At 40.6% G+C, this 17,016-nt stretch overlaps 1 pseudogene; it reads right to left on the bottom strand.

Moving 5' to 3' along the window:
• Positions 1–14,240: 14,240 nt before the first annotated feature.
• Positions 14,241–15,140, bottom strand: LOC120515515 (annotated as a pseudogene).
• Between the last annotated feature and the right edge of the window lie 1,876 nt (positions 15,141–17,016).

Here is a 17,016-nt window from a genome sequence, read left to right as displayed (position 1 = left end):
GAAGCCATGCAGCCATCCTTATAAATATCTGTGTAATGACCTCAAGTGTTCCTGCACACCTGAACCCCTGGCTTTCATATAAAATAACAGGCATCCCTCAAATATCCTTTCCTTCCCAATATGTAGGGTACAAAAACCTTCATTAAATTGTTATTTATTCTAGGAGGTGGTATTCCACCTTGGGCCATAATAGTTAACAACATTACCAGAATGCATACTATGTTTATGATCAGCTTCCTGATTTGGAGCAGTCTCTTGGCCCCATGTTTCCACTTCTGACCAGGTACCCTCCAAAACTGTAAATAACAATAGTGCTATTGTCATTTCTTATTTTGTATTTAGTTATTTAGTAATGGAAGTGCATTTTTTATTATCAACATCTGAAAGTGCCTCTGTGCCTTATTTAGAGGTAGACAGAAATTTGAACTTATGATGTCACCTGTAGAGAATATTAAAAAATAGTTAATTGTTAATCTTATTAGCAGACACTAAGACTTTTATTGCTCAGTTTCTTTATTTGTGTTGCACATTGAAACTACTGATGGCTGTGACTCTTATAAAAATGTTATTTTGCAGACTATGATAAGAACCTACATATTTTTTGAAAAAATGTGAAAAATAAGAATTTGAAAGACAAAACTTATTTTTATCAAGTACCTCTGCAATTCATAGGTTACATGCTTGTATAAAAACAAATAAGGTTAATTCGTTTTAAAGGCTTACGTAAAAATTCAATGTAAAACAGTTCACACAAAAATAGAGAAAAAATGATATTGCAAAGAAAAGTTCTTGTTTAAGAAAGGTTCTGTTTAAAGCTCATAAATCTTGTTTGTTTCTTTAAGTTCTCTCATACAGTTAAACCATTTCTGAACATTCAGAAATTGTATGCTTATCCCATTTTCTTATTATGTTAATTCACTCTTTAAAGGTAAATAATGTACCAAATTTAACAATGTCCCTAAACCCTTTGCAGTTACCCTAATATTAATATACTCTTGCCAAGGAGGTAGTAAAGAGGACTCAATTCCTCAGTGATACCTGAAAGGTTTGGATTAAATTAGATTAGATTAGATAAACTTTATTTACCAATGGCAAATTGGTCCAATGGGTTCCTGAAGCTGGGTTTTGGAAGTAATGAACAATAGTTGATGGCTGACGGCTCATGTAGCTCAACTAGGCATAATTTTAAACAAAAAGCTACACGGAACCTACAGCACATGTGGACTCATCACTTGCAAGAAAAAGGGTCATGGTTGGTTGCAGTGACAGACCATGGCAGAAGGTTTTGTGTTGTGGAACAACATGTGATTTCTGTAGATGAGACAGAGCCAGAGGCATCGCTGAATATAATGAATACATGAAGACTTGCCCCTGCATAAAGACTATCAGTTATTCAGTGTTTTGTTACCCTGAAAAAGCTAAGCCTTCCAGGTAGCCTTTGTCCTACCTGCTCTATTTTAAAAACAACACATTTCTGAAGGTGTTCCACCTTCATTTTTACTTCTTTGGTCTTGGTCTCTCTATTAGAAGCATTCTGAGACAGACTTGCATGCTTCTGTCTAGGTTTCCATTCTCTCTATTACTCATATCTGCTCTTTTGCTTAATTCTTAGAGGCCACACTACTTCATAAAGACCACTGTATTCCCACATTGGTGTACACAGTACCTCTCCTGTTATAGTCAGAGTGGCCTGCTTTCAACTCCAGAGGCTATCTGTAAACCTTCCTCATGCCTTGTGCCATTCTAGTGGTGCCCCTGTGTTTGGCCACCACTTGCAAACCAGCATCCATTTAATAACATTTTATTTTTATAGTTGAAGTGCAGTCAGTTCCAGTGGCTTGCTGAAGTTTACACAAAGGGTCAATGATGGGGACTGAGCTGTTAACTGGTTAATTCTTCATAATCCAGATTATTCAAAAAACCTGTTTCTGACATGTTTTTCATTGGGAGACCTTATTTGAAAGTTTATACCATTTTAATGTTATTTTCAATGACATTTTATTTTTCCAATGGGTGATGCCATTTTGAGAGTTTTGTGAAAGTATCCTACAATGCTTTGGGATGATATGATGTCATCATTAGTACAACTATATAAAGATGTCCACTTGCAGCTCTTGTTCATCTGAGATTTTTTTGTGAAATTTTGGGATAAGTCATTTGCATGGTACTTTAAATTACTTTGGCTTTAAATTTGTGGTTTTGTTGTATCTTTCTTCAATCTCTGGTTTTAATCTTTGCTACTTTTTGACCTTCTCTCTTCTAGAGGAAAAGAATTCCAAAAAAAAAATTGAGAGAATTCTTCGTATTTATTTTGGCTTTCATTTCAAAGTCAGAACACCAAGGCATCCATACATGGCTAAGGGTGTTCTTCGCATTCAATGGCATCTACAGGACTCTGGTAGACTGCATCTTACTCCTATCACTCTGGAAGAAGCTCGGGAGGAACAAGTAAGACACATCATTGTTGTGTTGAATGTTGCCCAGCTGCACAGAACCTGCTGGTTTTCCTGGAATAACAACTTAGAAACAGTATTCCCTGGAACAATACTTTTTGACTATTCCAAGGTACCCAAACACAATAGTAACCAGGAAGCTTGGTGTCTCATGTACTGCTTGAAGAAAACTGGTTTGCCAGGAATAACATCAAGTTGAGAAGATTGAGGCCATTAGTCCCAAACTGCCACAAGTACTCCTTCAGCCTGCTCTCAGACTACTCCATCCCAGGCAGCCTGGAAAAATGGAAAAATAAACACAAATGGAGAATTTCTTTATTGGCACATTAGCCATTGAAATATAATTTAAAAAAAAAAACAAACAAAAAAAAAAAAACACAGTGCTCTGGCTACAAGCAGCAGTTGTCCCCCAATTATTAATCTAGGCTGAATTTGTAATCTAAAAGGAACTGTGGTATCAAGGAAGGAGTTTTGGAAACAATATGCTGAGAATTAATTATGGAAGCTGGACTAACCTTGAGCACTAGATGGCACTCCTGGGCTTTACAAACCTCTCCTACACAAGCAACCCATTATAGAATCAGCATGAAGGTTTTTACATCTGAGACCAGTATATTTTCTAAGAAATAAGAATAGCAGGATTAATGCTTCTTAGTTTAAAAACCATGTTAAATATTAAAAGTTTCCAAATGTTTAACAAGCTCTATAAGGAGGAGTAACTCAGTATATAACTATATCTGGCGTATTGACTTGCAGTGTAAAAAATAAATACAAAATAATCAGAAACATGGGCTGTGTGTTGTGTAGTTCAGGCACATTAGAAATAATTTAATTTGAATAATTATCACATGGTTCTGCGACCCTATCCTGGATAACAGATTACAAAATTTAATAGATGGATAAATGGATGGATGGATAACATTGTTCAATTTTAAGGCAGTATGCTATGTTAGTCTTGATGTTTATATTTTTTGTGAGCTGTCAGCACATAACTTTTGCCACAGTCCTGCACTAACTAACATGCATTGGCATCATCCCTCTTTCCTACAGCACCATGTGTGGATGTTCAGTAGATTTGATCAGCCATGTTTAGGTCCAAAATGAGGCCATCAAAGTCAGATATCCTCATCTGAAAGGGTCTCCTGATGTTAATGATTTAGCTACATGTTAGGCATTACTGTGTTTATTATTATTTGATTCAATAAAATGCCCTTTTTATAAATCCACCCATCCATTTTTGATGTGTTGAGAATGTTTGATTTTATTTTGAAGCAACTACCTCATACCTCCATTAAAAGGAACCTAAAGAAACTTGTCTGGCTGTTTTATTGCACCAACAGGAGGAGACGATTTAGGGCTCTGTGACATGCTGTCCTGTTTAACAGTTAATGGTCACATTTACTCTAAAGGAGTTAAACCCAGAGGTAAATTAACTATTCTGTTGTGTTGACCAACGTGTCTCCTCTCAATCAAGTGCTAAATTATAACCGTGAAGATGATTACAGAAGCAGAAGATTCCTAGACATATTTAAGAGATATTTTGAGACTTCAAACGCATGTCTCAATTGTTGTTTATGGATATTGGAAGTACGTATGAAACACCAGGAATGACAAGTTTGATTTTATTTTAAAGCCAGTCATGCCTCCATTAAAGGGAACTTGAAGAAACTTGTCTGGCTGTTTCATTGCACCAGCAGGAGGAGACGATTTAGGGCTGTGCGGCTTTGGAGTCTCATCACATGCTGTGTTGTTTAACAGTTAATGGTCACTGTAGCTGACCTGTAGCTGTAGCTTTACCAAAAATTACCAAAGTTCTGCAGCTTTAGTTTGCTTCATGGGATTCAGCAATAGCTTGACACGTTGAAATGATTCAACATACAAAATATCTTTGTTCTTAAAAGTTTTAAAAACAGTTCACATAAAAATAGAGAAAAAATTGATTTTGCAAGGAAAAGAAAGTTCTTGTTTAAGAAAGGTTCAGTTGAAAGCTTATACATCTTTCTTGTTTCTTTAAGTTCTCTCATACAGTTGAGCTATTTCTAAGCGTTCAGAAAACTGTATGCTTATCCAATTTTCATACTGTAAATGGGTCTTTCTGGCCCTCCTAGCACTGGGACATATTCTAAATAGCAACTGACTCAATTAACACTCTAAATTACTGATTATAGCAGGAAAGTTCTATCTCAAATTAACTTACATGGGGTTAAACACTATACCATTGTCAATAGTCATGAAAGAAAATTATATTCTATTTAAATGAAGCACATACTAATAAGAGTTTAACTTAAAGCATTAACTTTCTAAGTTAATGTTGGAGTTGATTATTTTGGCCCCTTTCAAGTTAAAAGAGGACAAAGTCTGGTCAAGAGGTAAGAAGTAATTTTCACTTGTCTAACAATCTGAGCTGTGCACATAGAGATTGCACACATTCATTTGCAGAAGAGGACAAGTTAAAATCATGTGCTCAGATAATGAAACAAACTATGCTGGTTTAAAATGAGAACCATGAGAAGCAATTAAAAATCTCAACCAAGAAAAAATCAGCAACGCTATAATGAAAAAAGAAATCAAACAGATTTTTCAACCCACCATCAGCCTCTCATCAAGGTGGAGTATGAGAGAGGCAAATTAGAAGCATAAGAAAGATTCTAAACTCAATACTTAACCAACAAATACTCGATGGTGAAAGTCTCCAAACAGTGATGATCAATCATCAATAACAGAACCCATCAAATAGACATCAAATGACCCAAATGATTTGGAGGCCCTCACACCCAATCACATTGTGTTACTGAAGACACAATCCACAACTCCTGGACTCTTTTCTAAAAGTGACCAGTATACTCGAAGACGCTGGAAGCAAGTTCAATGCATGGCTGATCAGTTTTGGAAAAGACCATAAGTATCTTGATTGTGACGTAGCTGTTGCTAAGAAGCGGCTTGTGCGTTGCTGTGAACTTGTCAATATCCAAGCATAGCTCAAGTGAAGTTGCTGGGAGTGATCTGAGTATGGACTCAAAGCCAGAGAATATGATTAGGGATCTTAAAGATCACATAAAGAAAAGGCAAGACTGACTTTCCAAGCTTATGGCTGAAATTGAAAGCCTTAAAGATGCTCCTGAAAATTTCACTGACGTAGCGCAGCAGTTTGAAACCTTTCACGAGACATGTAGTCAGGTTGAGGAGCTGAATGAAAGAATAATATTAATACTAAGCAAAGAAAGCACAATTAAAAATCAGAAAACAAACACTATATGAATTTCACTTTAAACATTAACTTTCTAGGATTGGCTTTTACAGTGTCCAATATTGTATATTCCCTGTTGCTTTTTCTGAATTCCTGTAATGCCCTTTGAACATGGGAAAGTTGCTATATAATTAAAATGTACTATTATAATTATTATATTTTTGTAGTTCTTAGTATTTACCTCAGTTTAAAAATGCATAATGCTCACTTGCTTATTAAAAGTAATTATTGACTTCTGTTTTCCCTTCCCTTACAGGTCATGTTTTCTTCTGATGATGGTAAGAGGAGAATTTGAACCCAATGCCGGCTCTGTCTTGGCTGGTGGATCTAGGGGTGTTTATCCAGCAGAGTTACTCTTTGAGCCCCTTTTTCTGTTGAGCTTCAACACTTTTAACAACTGATCTCTCTGTCGACACTTCAAATAAATACAGAGAGTCATGCTAATTGTTATTTCTTCTGGATCCTCTTTGGTTTGAGGTAACCACTTTGCTTGTGGGTTGGTCTTGTGGGGCTGACTTGGTCTTGACTAACAGGGTTATTTCTTTGGTGGCCACAGCTAATAAAGAGGCTGCTTTCTACTTTAGTAACTCCTGTGATTTGGGGGCAGATGCAAACTCACACTTTTCTACCCTGCAGGAGTGGTCCACCCGGTTGAGCTACTGAATCTGATTGTTTAGTAAGCCGACCAGATGCATTTAATGTTAGTGAAATGTCTATGGACTCCTTAAAGAAATTGGTTGGCCTCTTATCACAGCTGGAGAGGATGGTGCTTGTTTTTTAGCAGGAGAATTGACTCGCATCATCTATCTTGGTGAGAAATTACTCTGGCAGTAAGTTACAAGAAATCTTTTATCTCATTGCCAAAATGGATGGCACTGCAAATAAATGGACAGTTTGCCTGTTATCCTTGTGACCCTGTATTCGGATTCAGCGGGTTAGACAATGGATGGATGGAGTTTGCCTGTTATTTGAGGTGAATCCTGTGGGGAGGAGGCTGGGCTTGAGGTCAGGGCCTCCTTCAACTCAGGCCTGTCCCTTTGATCAGGATGGTCTGTCTGTTTCAACCATGTAGCTGACTTGGGTTGCTGTCTTTTCATGATGTCGCACCCCTTTAGCTGTGTAGTCTATAAATTATTTTTATTGCCAGTTCCACCAAATAAAGAGACTACTTTTGATTTTAACACCCCTTTTCTCATGATGGGACTCGAACTCGTACATCTCATGCACTGGTGGGGTTACATTAGTGGTCTACCCGGTTGAGCTACCGCAGCTGATTTATCTCCCTGGTAGCCAGTCGTGCTTTATACGAGCGACACGCCCTGGACCCCTCAAATAAAGGGGTTCCGTACTACGACTGGACAGGCCGGCATTGTACCTGGTGGGCTGAATTGGCCCGGTGTGAGCTAATCCTCTGCTGCAAAGTGCAAGAAGTCTTTAATATTATTGGAAGATGGAAGGCACTGCATGTAAACTGGCAATTAAGAAATAATTTGGAGTAAATTCTGTATGGTGGGTATGGGGGCTTGAACCCGAGGCTTCCCTTAGAAAGGGGAGCTTATCCTCCTGAGCTGCTTACCCACCCTTTCTTAATCTTAACGGTTCCCAAGTGATGTATGATAATGGATGGCTCAAAGGGGACATGGTCGTGCTGGGGACAAAATCCATTCCGTACTAACCCCTACTTTCTGTTCTGTTCTTTTACCGGTTTTCTTTGGTGACAATCTGCGCCGTCACCACCACCTAATCAAAGCACCGTGATGTCCTTACATTGATGGATTAAAGGCCAGAAGTCCACATGACCATTATCATCAAATTTTTCCATGAGAACCCTGAATAACATGAGGACTGATTGAGGTCATTTATATTAGGTAAAATGCCAAGAGGGGGCTGGGCGGTATCATGGCCTGGAACCCCTGCAGATTTTATTTTTTTCTCTAGCCGTCTGGAGTTTTTTTTTTGTTTTTTCTGTCCTCCCTGGCCATTGGACCTTATTTTTATTTTATGTTAATTAGTGTTCCCTAATTTTAATTATTTATACTGTCTTTTTTCTCTTTCTATATCATGTAAAGCACTTTGAGCTACATTGTTTATATGAAAATGCGCTATTATATATTTATATATTATAAATAAATGTTGTTGTTGTTATTACAATCTGTTCATGTAAGTTGAATACCAACAGCAGACCAAGTTAAACATTTTTCAGATCCTAGTGTTTTGCTTTATAAAGGGGTCTATAAAAGTCACCTTGGATAAAGGTGTCAGCCAAATAATAACTAATAATAGGCATGTTGTGGTTTTGTTCTTAAAGAGTCCCACTTTGATATTCCATCTCTGAGGTGGTATGAGCACAAATCCCCCCACTAATATGGTGTGATGCTGAGCGTGTTAATTCAACTGCCTGTGCTGCAACTGGAACAAAGAAAAGCAGCCAAATGTATCTCGCCTTGGTTGAAGGAGTTCAGTAAATATTAATAATTTAGCTCGCTAGCTTTAATGATTAAGTAAATAAGAATGAGCTGATTGAAGAATGGGAGACTGGGCCTTCTTTTTTTTAAATTACTGTAATTGTTCATCTTTGTATTTCTTATATTTATGTTTACTTAGTGTTTTATGTGGATTTTGTTTTGTATCCCATATAATATATTTCCTGTTGTTTATTTTGTAAAGCACATTGAGCATGGAAAGGCACTATATTAGATAGATAGATAGATAGATAGATAGATAGATAGATAGATAGATAGATAGATAGATAGATACTTTATTAATCCCAAGGGGAAATTCACATAATCCAGCAGCAGTATACTGATACAAAGAAACAATATTAAATTAAATAGTAATAAAAATGAAAAGTATTATGATTAAATTTGTGTAAAATGCAGAGAAGCCAGCTTTCTTTTTTATTATTTTTATTAAAAGTAACAAATTGGTGTCTGTTCTTTCTTCCAATAAAGGACATAAAGCAGCCTTTCTTTTGATGAGACTAAAAGGTGAGATTTGAGCCCACTGCCTCTTTGGTCCTGGCTGGTGGTCTGGTGCAGAGCTGCTCCTTGGACCCTGGTTACACTGGAGCTGCAACACTTTTAAGAACCAATCTGTCTGCTGATGCTGCAAATAAAAGAGAGTAAACATCCATTACAGGTATACCAAGTCAATGACAAAGACATACATTAGGCTTTGAACACATCTTCAAAAAAAAATGCAGTATCTATGTACTGCAATTTTGTATATTTACCACAAGATGGCAATTTTGCCTTTTGTTGTTTATCACCATCATTTACCGTTACTCTCATTTCTTTCTTACTTTTTGTCTTTTTATTTCATATAACATCTTTCATAGATGAAAATATTATACACTAATTAATGAATATCTAGTCATTCTTTCCTTTTTTTTTCTATCATATAGCATCTTTCATATTGGACACTTATGGAGCTCTAAATAACTTCAATATTTATTTTGTTCATATAGCACCTTTTGCACTGGATAATATTATATAGCACTTAACGACTGTTCCATCATTCTTCGCTACTTTCTTTTTTTTAGTTTATTATCTGTCAGTGTGAGTATGGCACTTGTATCGCATGCAGTTATGTATAGTTAGACAGAGACATATTTTTTGACCCGAAGCACATCTTCTAAAAATAACTTTTATGTACTGGAACTTTCTATGGCTAACAGAAGAGGGCAACAAAACGTCAACTTTACCTTTTATTATTTATCGTCTACATTTGCCAATTCTCTCCTTTGTTTCTTTTATTTTATAGTGCCTTTCATACTGGTCACTATTATATAGGAGGTCACTATTATAGAGGACTTAATGCCTGCCCAATCTTTGTTTCTTTCTTTATCTTTCATATAGCATTTCTCATATTGGATAATATTACACAGCTGTGAATGACTGTCCTGCCTTTCCTTCTTTTTTTAAAGCGTCTTTAATAGTGGTTACTATAATACAGCCTTTAATAACCATTGTATCATTCCTTTCTTTATTTCCTTCTTTTGATATAGACTTTTTTTTTCTTTTACCAGAAGCACATTTTCAAAAAAGAACTTTTATATGCTGCAAATTTCTATGGCTACCAAAAGAGGGTGACAAGACGTCAACTTTACCTTTTGTTATTTATCATCTCCTTTTACATTACTCTCATTTCTTTCTTTCTTTCTTTCTTCATATAGTGCCTTTCATATTGGACACTATTATTTATATCTTAATTATTGCTAATATTTCTTTCCCTCATATAGTATCTCTTATACTGGATACTATTATTTAGCACTAAATGCCCTTTCTATCATTTTCTTTTTATTTTATTCTTTTTCATATACTGGTTTTCAAAGTGGACACTAATGTATAGCAGTTGTAGGACACAACAATATGCTGAGTATCTGAGAGAGACTTTTTTTTTTAACATAGGTGCATCTTTTTGCAGTATTTATGTACTGCATCTTTGTATTTCACCCACAAGATGTGAACTTTGCCTTCTGTGGTTTGTCATTACCATTCCACATTACTCTAATTTCTTTTTTACTTTCTGCATTTGTTTCTTTCATATGGCACCTTTCCTACAGGAAAGTTCCTGGTTCAGATGTACCACTGAAAAGCATTGAATTTTCACTGCCCACCTCATTTCTTTTTTCACTCCCACATTCGCTGTCAGTTGGAGTAGATGATGTGCCATAAGGTCCTGGCTATTGTGAATCTAAATTTGAGACTGCCTTAGACTTCAGCAGATTTTAAGTTGCTTTTTCCTTCTCTTTAGAAAAAGAAGACTTTGCATTTCTGTAAAACTTTTCAAGATACATAAAGTGCCTTATATAGAGAGTGGGGAGCCACAAAGCCTTCACCAATGTGCAGCATCCACCTGGATAATGCGACAGCAGCCATTTTTGCGTCAGTAAGCTCACCACACATTAGCTATTAGGTGGTGAAGAGGTGAGAGATAGTTAGCCAGTTAGATACAGGGGATGAGTAGGAGGCCAGAATGACTAGGCCAGTGATGGCGAACCATTTAGAAACCAAGTGCCCAAACTGCAATCCAAAACCCACTTATTTATCGCAAAGTGCCAACATGGCAATTTAACCTGAATAGCACCTAAAACTGAACACCAACATAACCAAGGAGCTGGTGGTGGATTTTAGGAGGCCCAGGCCCCTCATGGACCCCGTGATCATCAGAGGTGAGTGTGTGCAGAGGGTACAGACCTATAAATACCTGGGAGTGCAGCTGGATGGTAAATTGGACTGGACTGCCAATACTGATGCTCTGTCTATCTATCTACTGAGCTTTTAGTTTAGAAAAGCAACTCATACATTAACATCTTTTGTCTTAAAAGAAAAACATAATAACAGAGCTTTCAATGATACAAACAACTTTTTGTTGAAAGGTTAAAGTTTGCATTCGTTATGCTTTTGAACAATTAATGTGCTTTTTGCTGTTGTATGCATGCTGATAATTTGTCTAACCTTGGCTCATACTTTGTAAGCTTGAGAGCAACACATGCAGCACTCAGGTCATCTGTTAGTCTGTTTCTGGTGTCAGATTTGATTTAATTCAAAGCTGAAAACAGCTGCGCACAAGCATAAGATGTTCCAAACAAAGTAAGGAAAGCAATCTCAAGTGCCTTCATTGACTTAAGATTATTTGGCAGAGAATTCCACACTTTAAGGATTTCATTTTCATAACTAACTGTGCTGTCCTTTGTCATCCCTTCGATCCTCTCAAGTGTTTCACGCAGGTCTTCTCTATTAAGCTCCGCCCCCAAAGCTTCCATTATATATTACGGGTCGTGGATCAGGTGTGGCGATTAGCAACTCCGGCAATAATTACAGATGGACGACTCCTCACCTGTGCGCTTGCGAGGACTACCCGCATCACAAAGCTCCCGGAAACCGCTCCGGCCACTCTACCATAACCCTCTTTAAGCGCGAGTGCGGCAATTATCTGTTAAAACTGGCCTTTTCAATTTTGAGCTGTGGACCCGCTATACCACATCCCCTCCAACCCCACCACGAGAATCACAGGCTCAAAAGGCTGCAGTCCGTGCCGCACCCTCAAGCAGCATGTGTGCCGCCCGCCTTACCCCAGACAGGAGAGGAAGGAAGCGCTCCCATTGGGCTGCTGGGCAGAGGGGCGGGTGATGTGAGAAACGTCCTCTGGCGCCGTGAAGAGGGGAGCGGTGAGGGGAGCTTCCTCTAGCTTTATAGTAACGAACTCTGTGCTCGGGCGACGGCGCGCGTGCCCACTGAGAGGGCTCTGAGTGCCCCCTTTGGCACGCGTGCCATAGGTTCGCCACCACTGGACTAGGCCATGGTGGGCAGTTTATCCAGAACATTAGGATACATCCTACTCTTTATGAAAGATGCCCAGCAATCTTTAATGACCACAGAGAGTTGCAGTGGTCCCATTTTTGCAGCAGTGTTCCTTATCACTGTACTAGGGTAGCACTATACTGTACTTTACACCGGAAACCAAACAGAAGAGTCTGAGTCATGAAGATTAAGATCTTATAAACAGGAATGCAAATATTCTAGAACAACATAAAAAATAAACTCCACCAAACCAACTTTTCTTCATGGTGATAATTTTCTATCACTGAGCCATCATCTGAAGGCTGTGCTGTCATACTGTCATGTCATACTTACTTAAACTTAGATGTTCCCACGCCGGGTGGCGCATTGGGTGCCAAGAGATTGCCAATGAATTCGGTCAGCGGCAGCGTCCCGTGATATGTCTATAGCACATAGATCTTCGTTGAAAGAACGTCGCCATGTTTGTTTTGGGCAGCCACGCTTTTGTGTACCACAGACGGGCGTCCAGCTCATAGTGATCTTTGGAAGGCAAATCGAAAGCGATGTTCCGCTACAGTGCTCGCTAGAGGTTGGGTAGCTGTTCGTTGATGGATTTCGTCATTACTGAAGTGGTCCCGGTCGGGGACCATCAGTATTCACTGTAGGTAGCATTGCTGAAAGACGTTCAGGCGTCTCGTGATCACTGCAGATGACTTCCAAGTTTCGCTCGCATATATCGCCGTAGGGATGACGATTTAGCAGTCGTATCTTCATTGGCAGTGTAATGATGTTGGATCGCCATATTGGTTCCAGTTGTCGCATTACTGATGACGCTTTCCCAATATGGCAGGCTATGTCGATGTCTATCCCCCCCGTCAGGCGCCATGGTGCTGCCGAAGTAGGTGAAGCGGTCGACTTCCTCAAGCTGTTGTTGGCTGATGGAGACCGGGATGTTTGCACGGGCATAGCCGATGCGCATGACCTTGTTCTTGGCCTCACTAATTAGGAGCCCGATTTTTGCTGCCTCCCATTGTAGTAGTTCAGAGCGAAGTCCAGATCTGCTATTCGTCTCCCATCGCAGCCCTGAAGGCCATGGTCAGCATGTCCAAGGTCGTGGCATATGACGAAATCAAGTGCCAGCAGGAATATAAATGACGAAATGATACAGCATTGGCGCACGTCCGTGTCGATTCGGAAGGCCTCGGAGATGCCATTGTCCGTGCATACATAGCAGCTCGACTCATGGTAAATATTTTGTAAGATGTTAACGAACTTCACTGGGATGCCATAAGTTCCGGCAATTTTCCATAGTGTCTCTCGGTGAATACTGTCGAAGGCCTCAGTAAAGTCGATAAAGTTTATAGACAGTTTTTGCTACAATTCGGTACTTTGTTCGATGATTGTTTGTAGGACAAAGATTTGTTCAGAGCAGGATCTCCCGTTGAGGAACCCTGCTTGTTCCTCATGGAGTAGATGGTCAACAGCTTGGTGTGTGCGGCGGAGCAGAATAGAGCACAGCACTTTGCCTGGGACGGAGAGGAGGGTAATTCCGCGCCAGTTGTTGCAGTCGGCGAGATTCCCTTTCATTGGAATTTTTACAATGACCCCTTTTCTCCAGTCTTCTGGGACGTTTGCTGTTTCCCAGCACCTGTTAAGGAGAGATGTAAAACGGTCTATAATTGGTTATCCTGCATGTTTTAACATTTCGGGAGCGATTTCGTCCATGCTGAGTGCGCGACCAGTCTTAAGGGCTGCAATCGCCGATTTGGTTTCAGCTGGCGTGATCGGTCCAACTTTGTTAAGAGATCGCCCACGAATGTTGATGTGGGTTCTGGTTGGTTCAGGAGCTCAGCGTAGTGCTCGACCCATCGTTTTTTCTTGTGCTTCGGTGGTTAGCAACAGGTGACTGTCCTTTGCTTTGATTGGTAAACCTCTCCCGCTGGGTGCGCCACTCAGCTCTCGGACGATCCTATATAGTGTTTTAGTGTTGTTCCTGACCGCAGCTTATTGTGCCTCATGTCCCTTCTTTTCGATCCAATCGTGCATATCTTGGCGGCAGCTCCGTTTGACCATTCAATCAGCAGCTCTGGGGGCTCCCAAAAGCGGTGCCGTGCATCGATTAGGTTCCAGGTGTTATCTTTTATCAAGCGTTCTTGGTATGTGACTCATCTTAGACCGATTGTAGTTGTGGCACTTTCGGTGACAGTCCAGGAGAAGTTGTGTCCAGTCATCCTCAATCGATTCTTCGCCGTCTGTTTATGTGGGTATTTCAAAGCGATTTCGGAGCTCGAGTTGGAACTGTTGGGCTACGGGCATCTCTTCGAGCTTTGTAACATTGAAGGGTCTTGGTCGCTGAGGTTTAGGCGTCGATTGCATAAGTTTTAGCTGGCATTTGGCGAGTAGTAGATTATGGTCAGAGCTGATGTCCGCTCCTCTCCGGCTTTTCACATCTAGCAAGGACGAGTGCCATCTTTTGCTGATGCAGATGTAATCGATTTCGTTTTTGTATAGTCCTCCTGGAGACTGCCACGTCATCTTATGGATCCTTTTGTGCAGGAAAAAAGTATTTCCGATGCATATATTGTACATGTCGCAGAGAGAGCGCAGTCGCTCTCCGTTGTCATTTGTTCGAGTGCCTGATCCATGCGGACCCATTGTTGCCTCGAAGCCCGAATGGTCGCCGTTTAACTGAGCATTGAAATCGCCACCGACAAGGAGCAAATTGTGGCGTGGTGCGATCGTCATCTTGTCTTGGAGCTGGTCGTAGAACGCTTCCTTTGCTGCTTTGTCAGATTCCTCTGTTGGGGCGTATATCTGGATGACTGTGAGTTTCACCTGTTAGGATCGGAAGCGGGAGGTAATAATTCGGTCGGAGACCGGTTTCAACTCTGTGAGTGCTGCTGTGGCCTGTGGCGATAGTACGAGTCCAACGCCACGCGCATGTTCGGTGCTATGGCCAGAGTAGAGAAGCGTCTTTTCATCATTAATTATGCTTCCTGACCCTGCCCATCGTACCTCGGCGAGACCTAAAATGTTCAGGTGGTAGTCATCGAACGCTCGGAGCACCTGGGCGAGGTAGCCCGTTCAATAGAGCAATCGTACATTCCATGTTTCGATTCGCGTTAGTGTCTTAGCATTGAATAGAGAGCCACGCATAGGGTGTTGGACGGCCACAGATGGGCTTTGTTCCAGCACCGTCAAAGGGGATCAGCCTCTGTTGCTGGTTAGTTGAATTTGTTGTGATTCTCTTGGCGTTTCAGTAGCGGGTTTTATTTTTACGGGGTCGGGGTGCTGGCCCGACGCCCAACCCTCCTCCTTTTCCATCTGGGCTTGGGACCGGCAATGGCGGAGTTCTCAATGTCATAGCAGCCTATAAATTAGGACTTCTGGGAAGTGGGTGGGAAGTGTGAGCTCTAGTACTGTAAGCTGTGTCAGGTCTGGAGGGAGCTGTCCACAGTAAATGGACCGAATGTGGCTTTTTATTGATTCATAACTCCAAGCTCCATTGTGACCAGCTTTATTACCCTCCATGATTCTGTTTCTCTAAGGGCGAGACTTGCCAGTGTTTACACTGGTGACACTTTGACATAGATGACTCTTGGTCTTTGGACAGGGCCACTTTAATATGGCATCAGCTTTAGACCACTGTGGTATCACTGTATCCCTGCCCACCAGGTAGCCCAAATACTTGGCTCTTGTCAACCCAAAGAAACACTTCTTTGAGTTGATACGAAGACCGGTCTTACCTAGTGTATGGAGCAAGGCTTGGACCTGCTGTAGGTGTTCCTTCCATGTGCTGGTATAGACGATGATGTCATCCTGGTAGGCAACACTATTGGAATTATGGGGATGAAAGCACCCTATCCACCTGACGCTGGAAGGTTGCTGGCGCCCTGTCTAACTCAGATGGAAGGACACAGTACTGCCAGTGTCTACTAGGGGTGCTAAATGCAGTCTTCACCTTTAAAGAAACCTGCCAGTACCCTTTTATCATGGAGGTTGTCCACTTGTGGCATTGGATAAGCATCAAATTGTAAAACCTGATTAAGTCGACAGAAGTCATTGCAAAATCTCCATCTTCTGTCAGGCTTAGGAACCAAGACAATACTACTGAACCAGGAACAATGACTCTCCTCTATCACACCTCTATCACACAAGACAGACAGGATAACTGATTCCAGCTTCTGTCGTCAAATTGGGTCTGAAGTTAAGTATTGCTTTCCGAGCAAAGAATGAATGGGGCTGCCCAGAGAAGGGACCAGGGTCCCTATCCTTCCATGTTTTAACAAGTTCACATGATGTATTTGTCCACTCGGTCAATGATTGGCTGTTTCACCAATCAATGAACCCTTTCCTCTCCTTAACTTTGTATGGGCCTTGGAAATGAGCCAATAATTTGGAATGGTAGGTGGGTACCTGGACCATGACAAAATCTCCCGGGCAAAACTCCCGAAGAAATATGCCATGGTCATAATTACGGGCCTGTGATGCTTGCACCTTTTCTGTGTGTTCTTTAAAGATGGGCTGGATTTTTCTAAATATATCTTGTAAAAGATGAATCAGAACACAACATAGAGGTTTGGGGTTTCTGGCCCCGTATACTGAAAATTGATCCACAGTATTAAATCGACAGGTCAATATACATGAACAAAATAAGTTCCCGGTGCATGACAGACAAAGATGGCATTGACGGACATTTATGGAAGAGGGGCCGGAAGTGTAGGAATGCTGGGAAGGAACCGTGGTGGAAGATGGGAATGATGACATCATGAGCAGTGGACGGAGGAAGGGCGGAAGTAGCGTAGTGCGGGAAGCTGTAGGAGGGAGGCTCATGGCGGCGCGTCTTTTCTTCTGTGAAAAACAACAGGAGAAAGGTTAGTAACCCGCCACTCCCTGCTGGCGTATGTCTGCGTGAATGTATTAAGGTCCGTCCGCGGCCCCCTACTCGCGCGTGCGTGACAATCTATATTTCCACGATATATTCTGATATATTTGTTGAGGGGAGTGCCTTTTCCTTCCAACATTTTTTTTA

Source organism: Polypterus senegalus, chromosome 15 (genome assembly GCF_016835505.1).
Source record: "Polypterus senegalus isolate Bchr_013 chromosome 15, ASM1683550v1, whole genome shotgun sequence".
NCBI classification, from domain to species: Eukaryota; Metazoa; Chordata; class Cladistia; order Polypteriformes; family Polypteridae; genus Polypterus; species Polypterus senegalus.
This window is presented reverse-complemented; position numbering and strand designations above follow the sequence as displayed.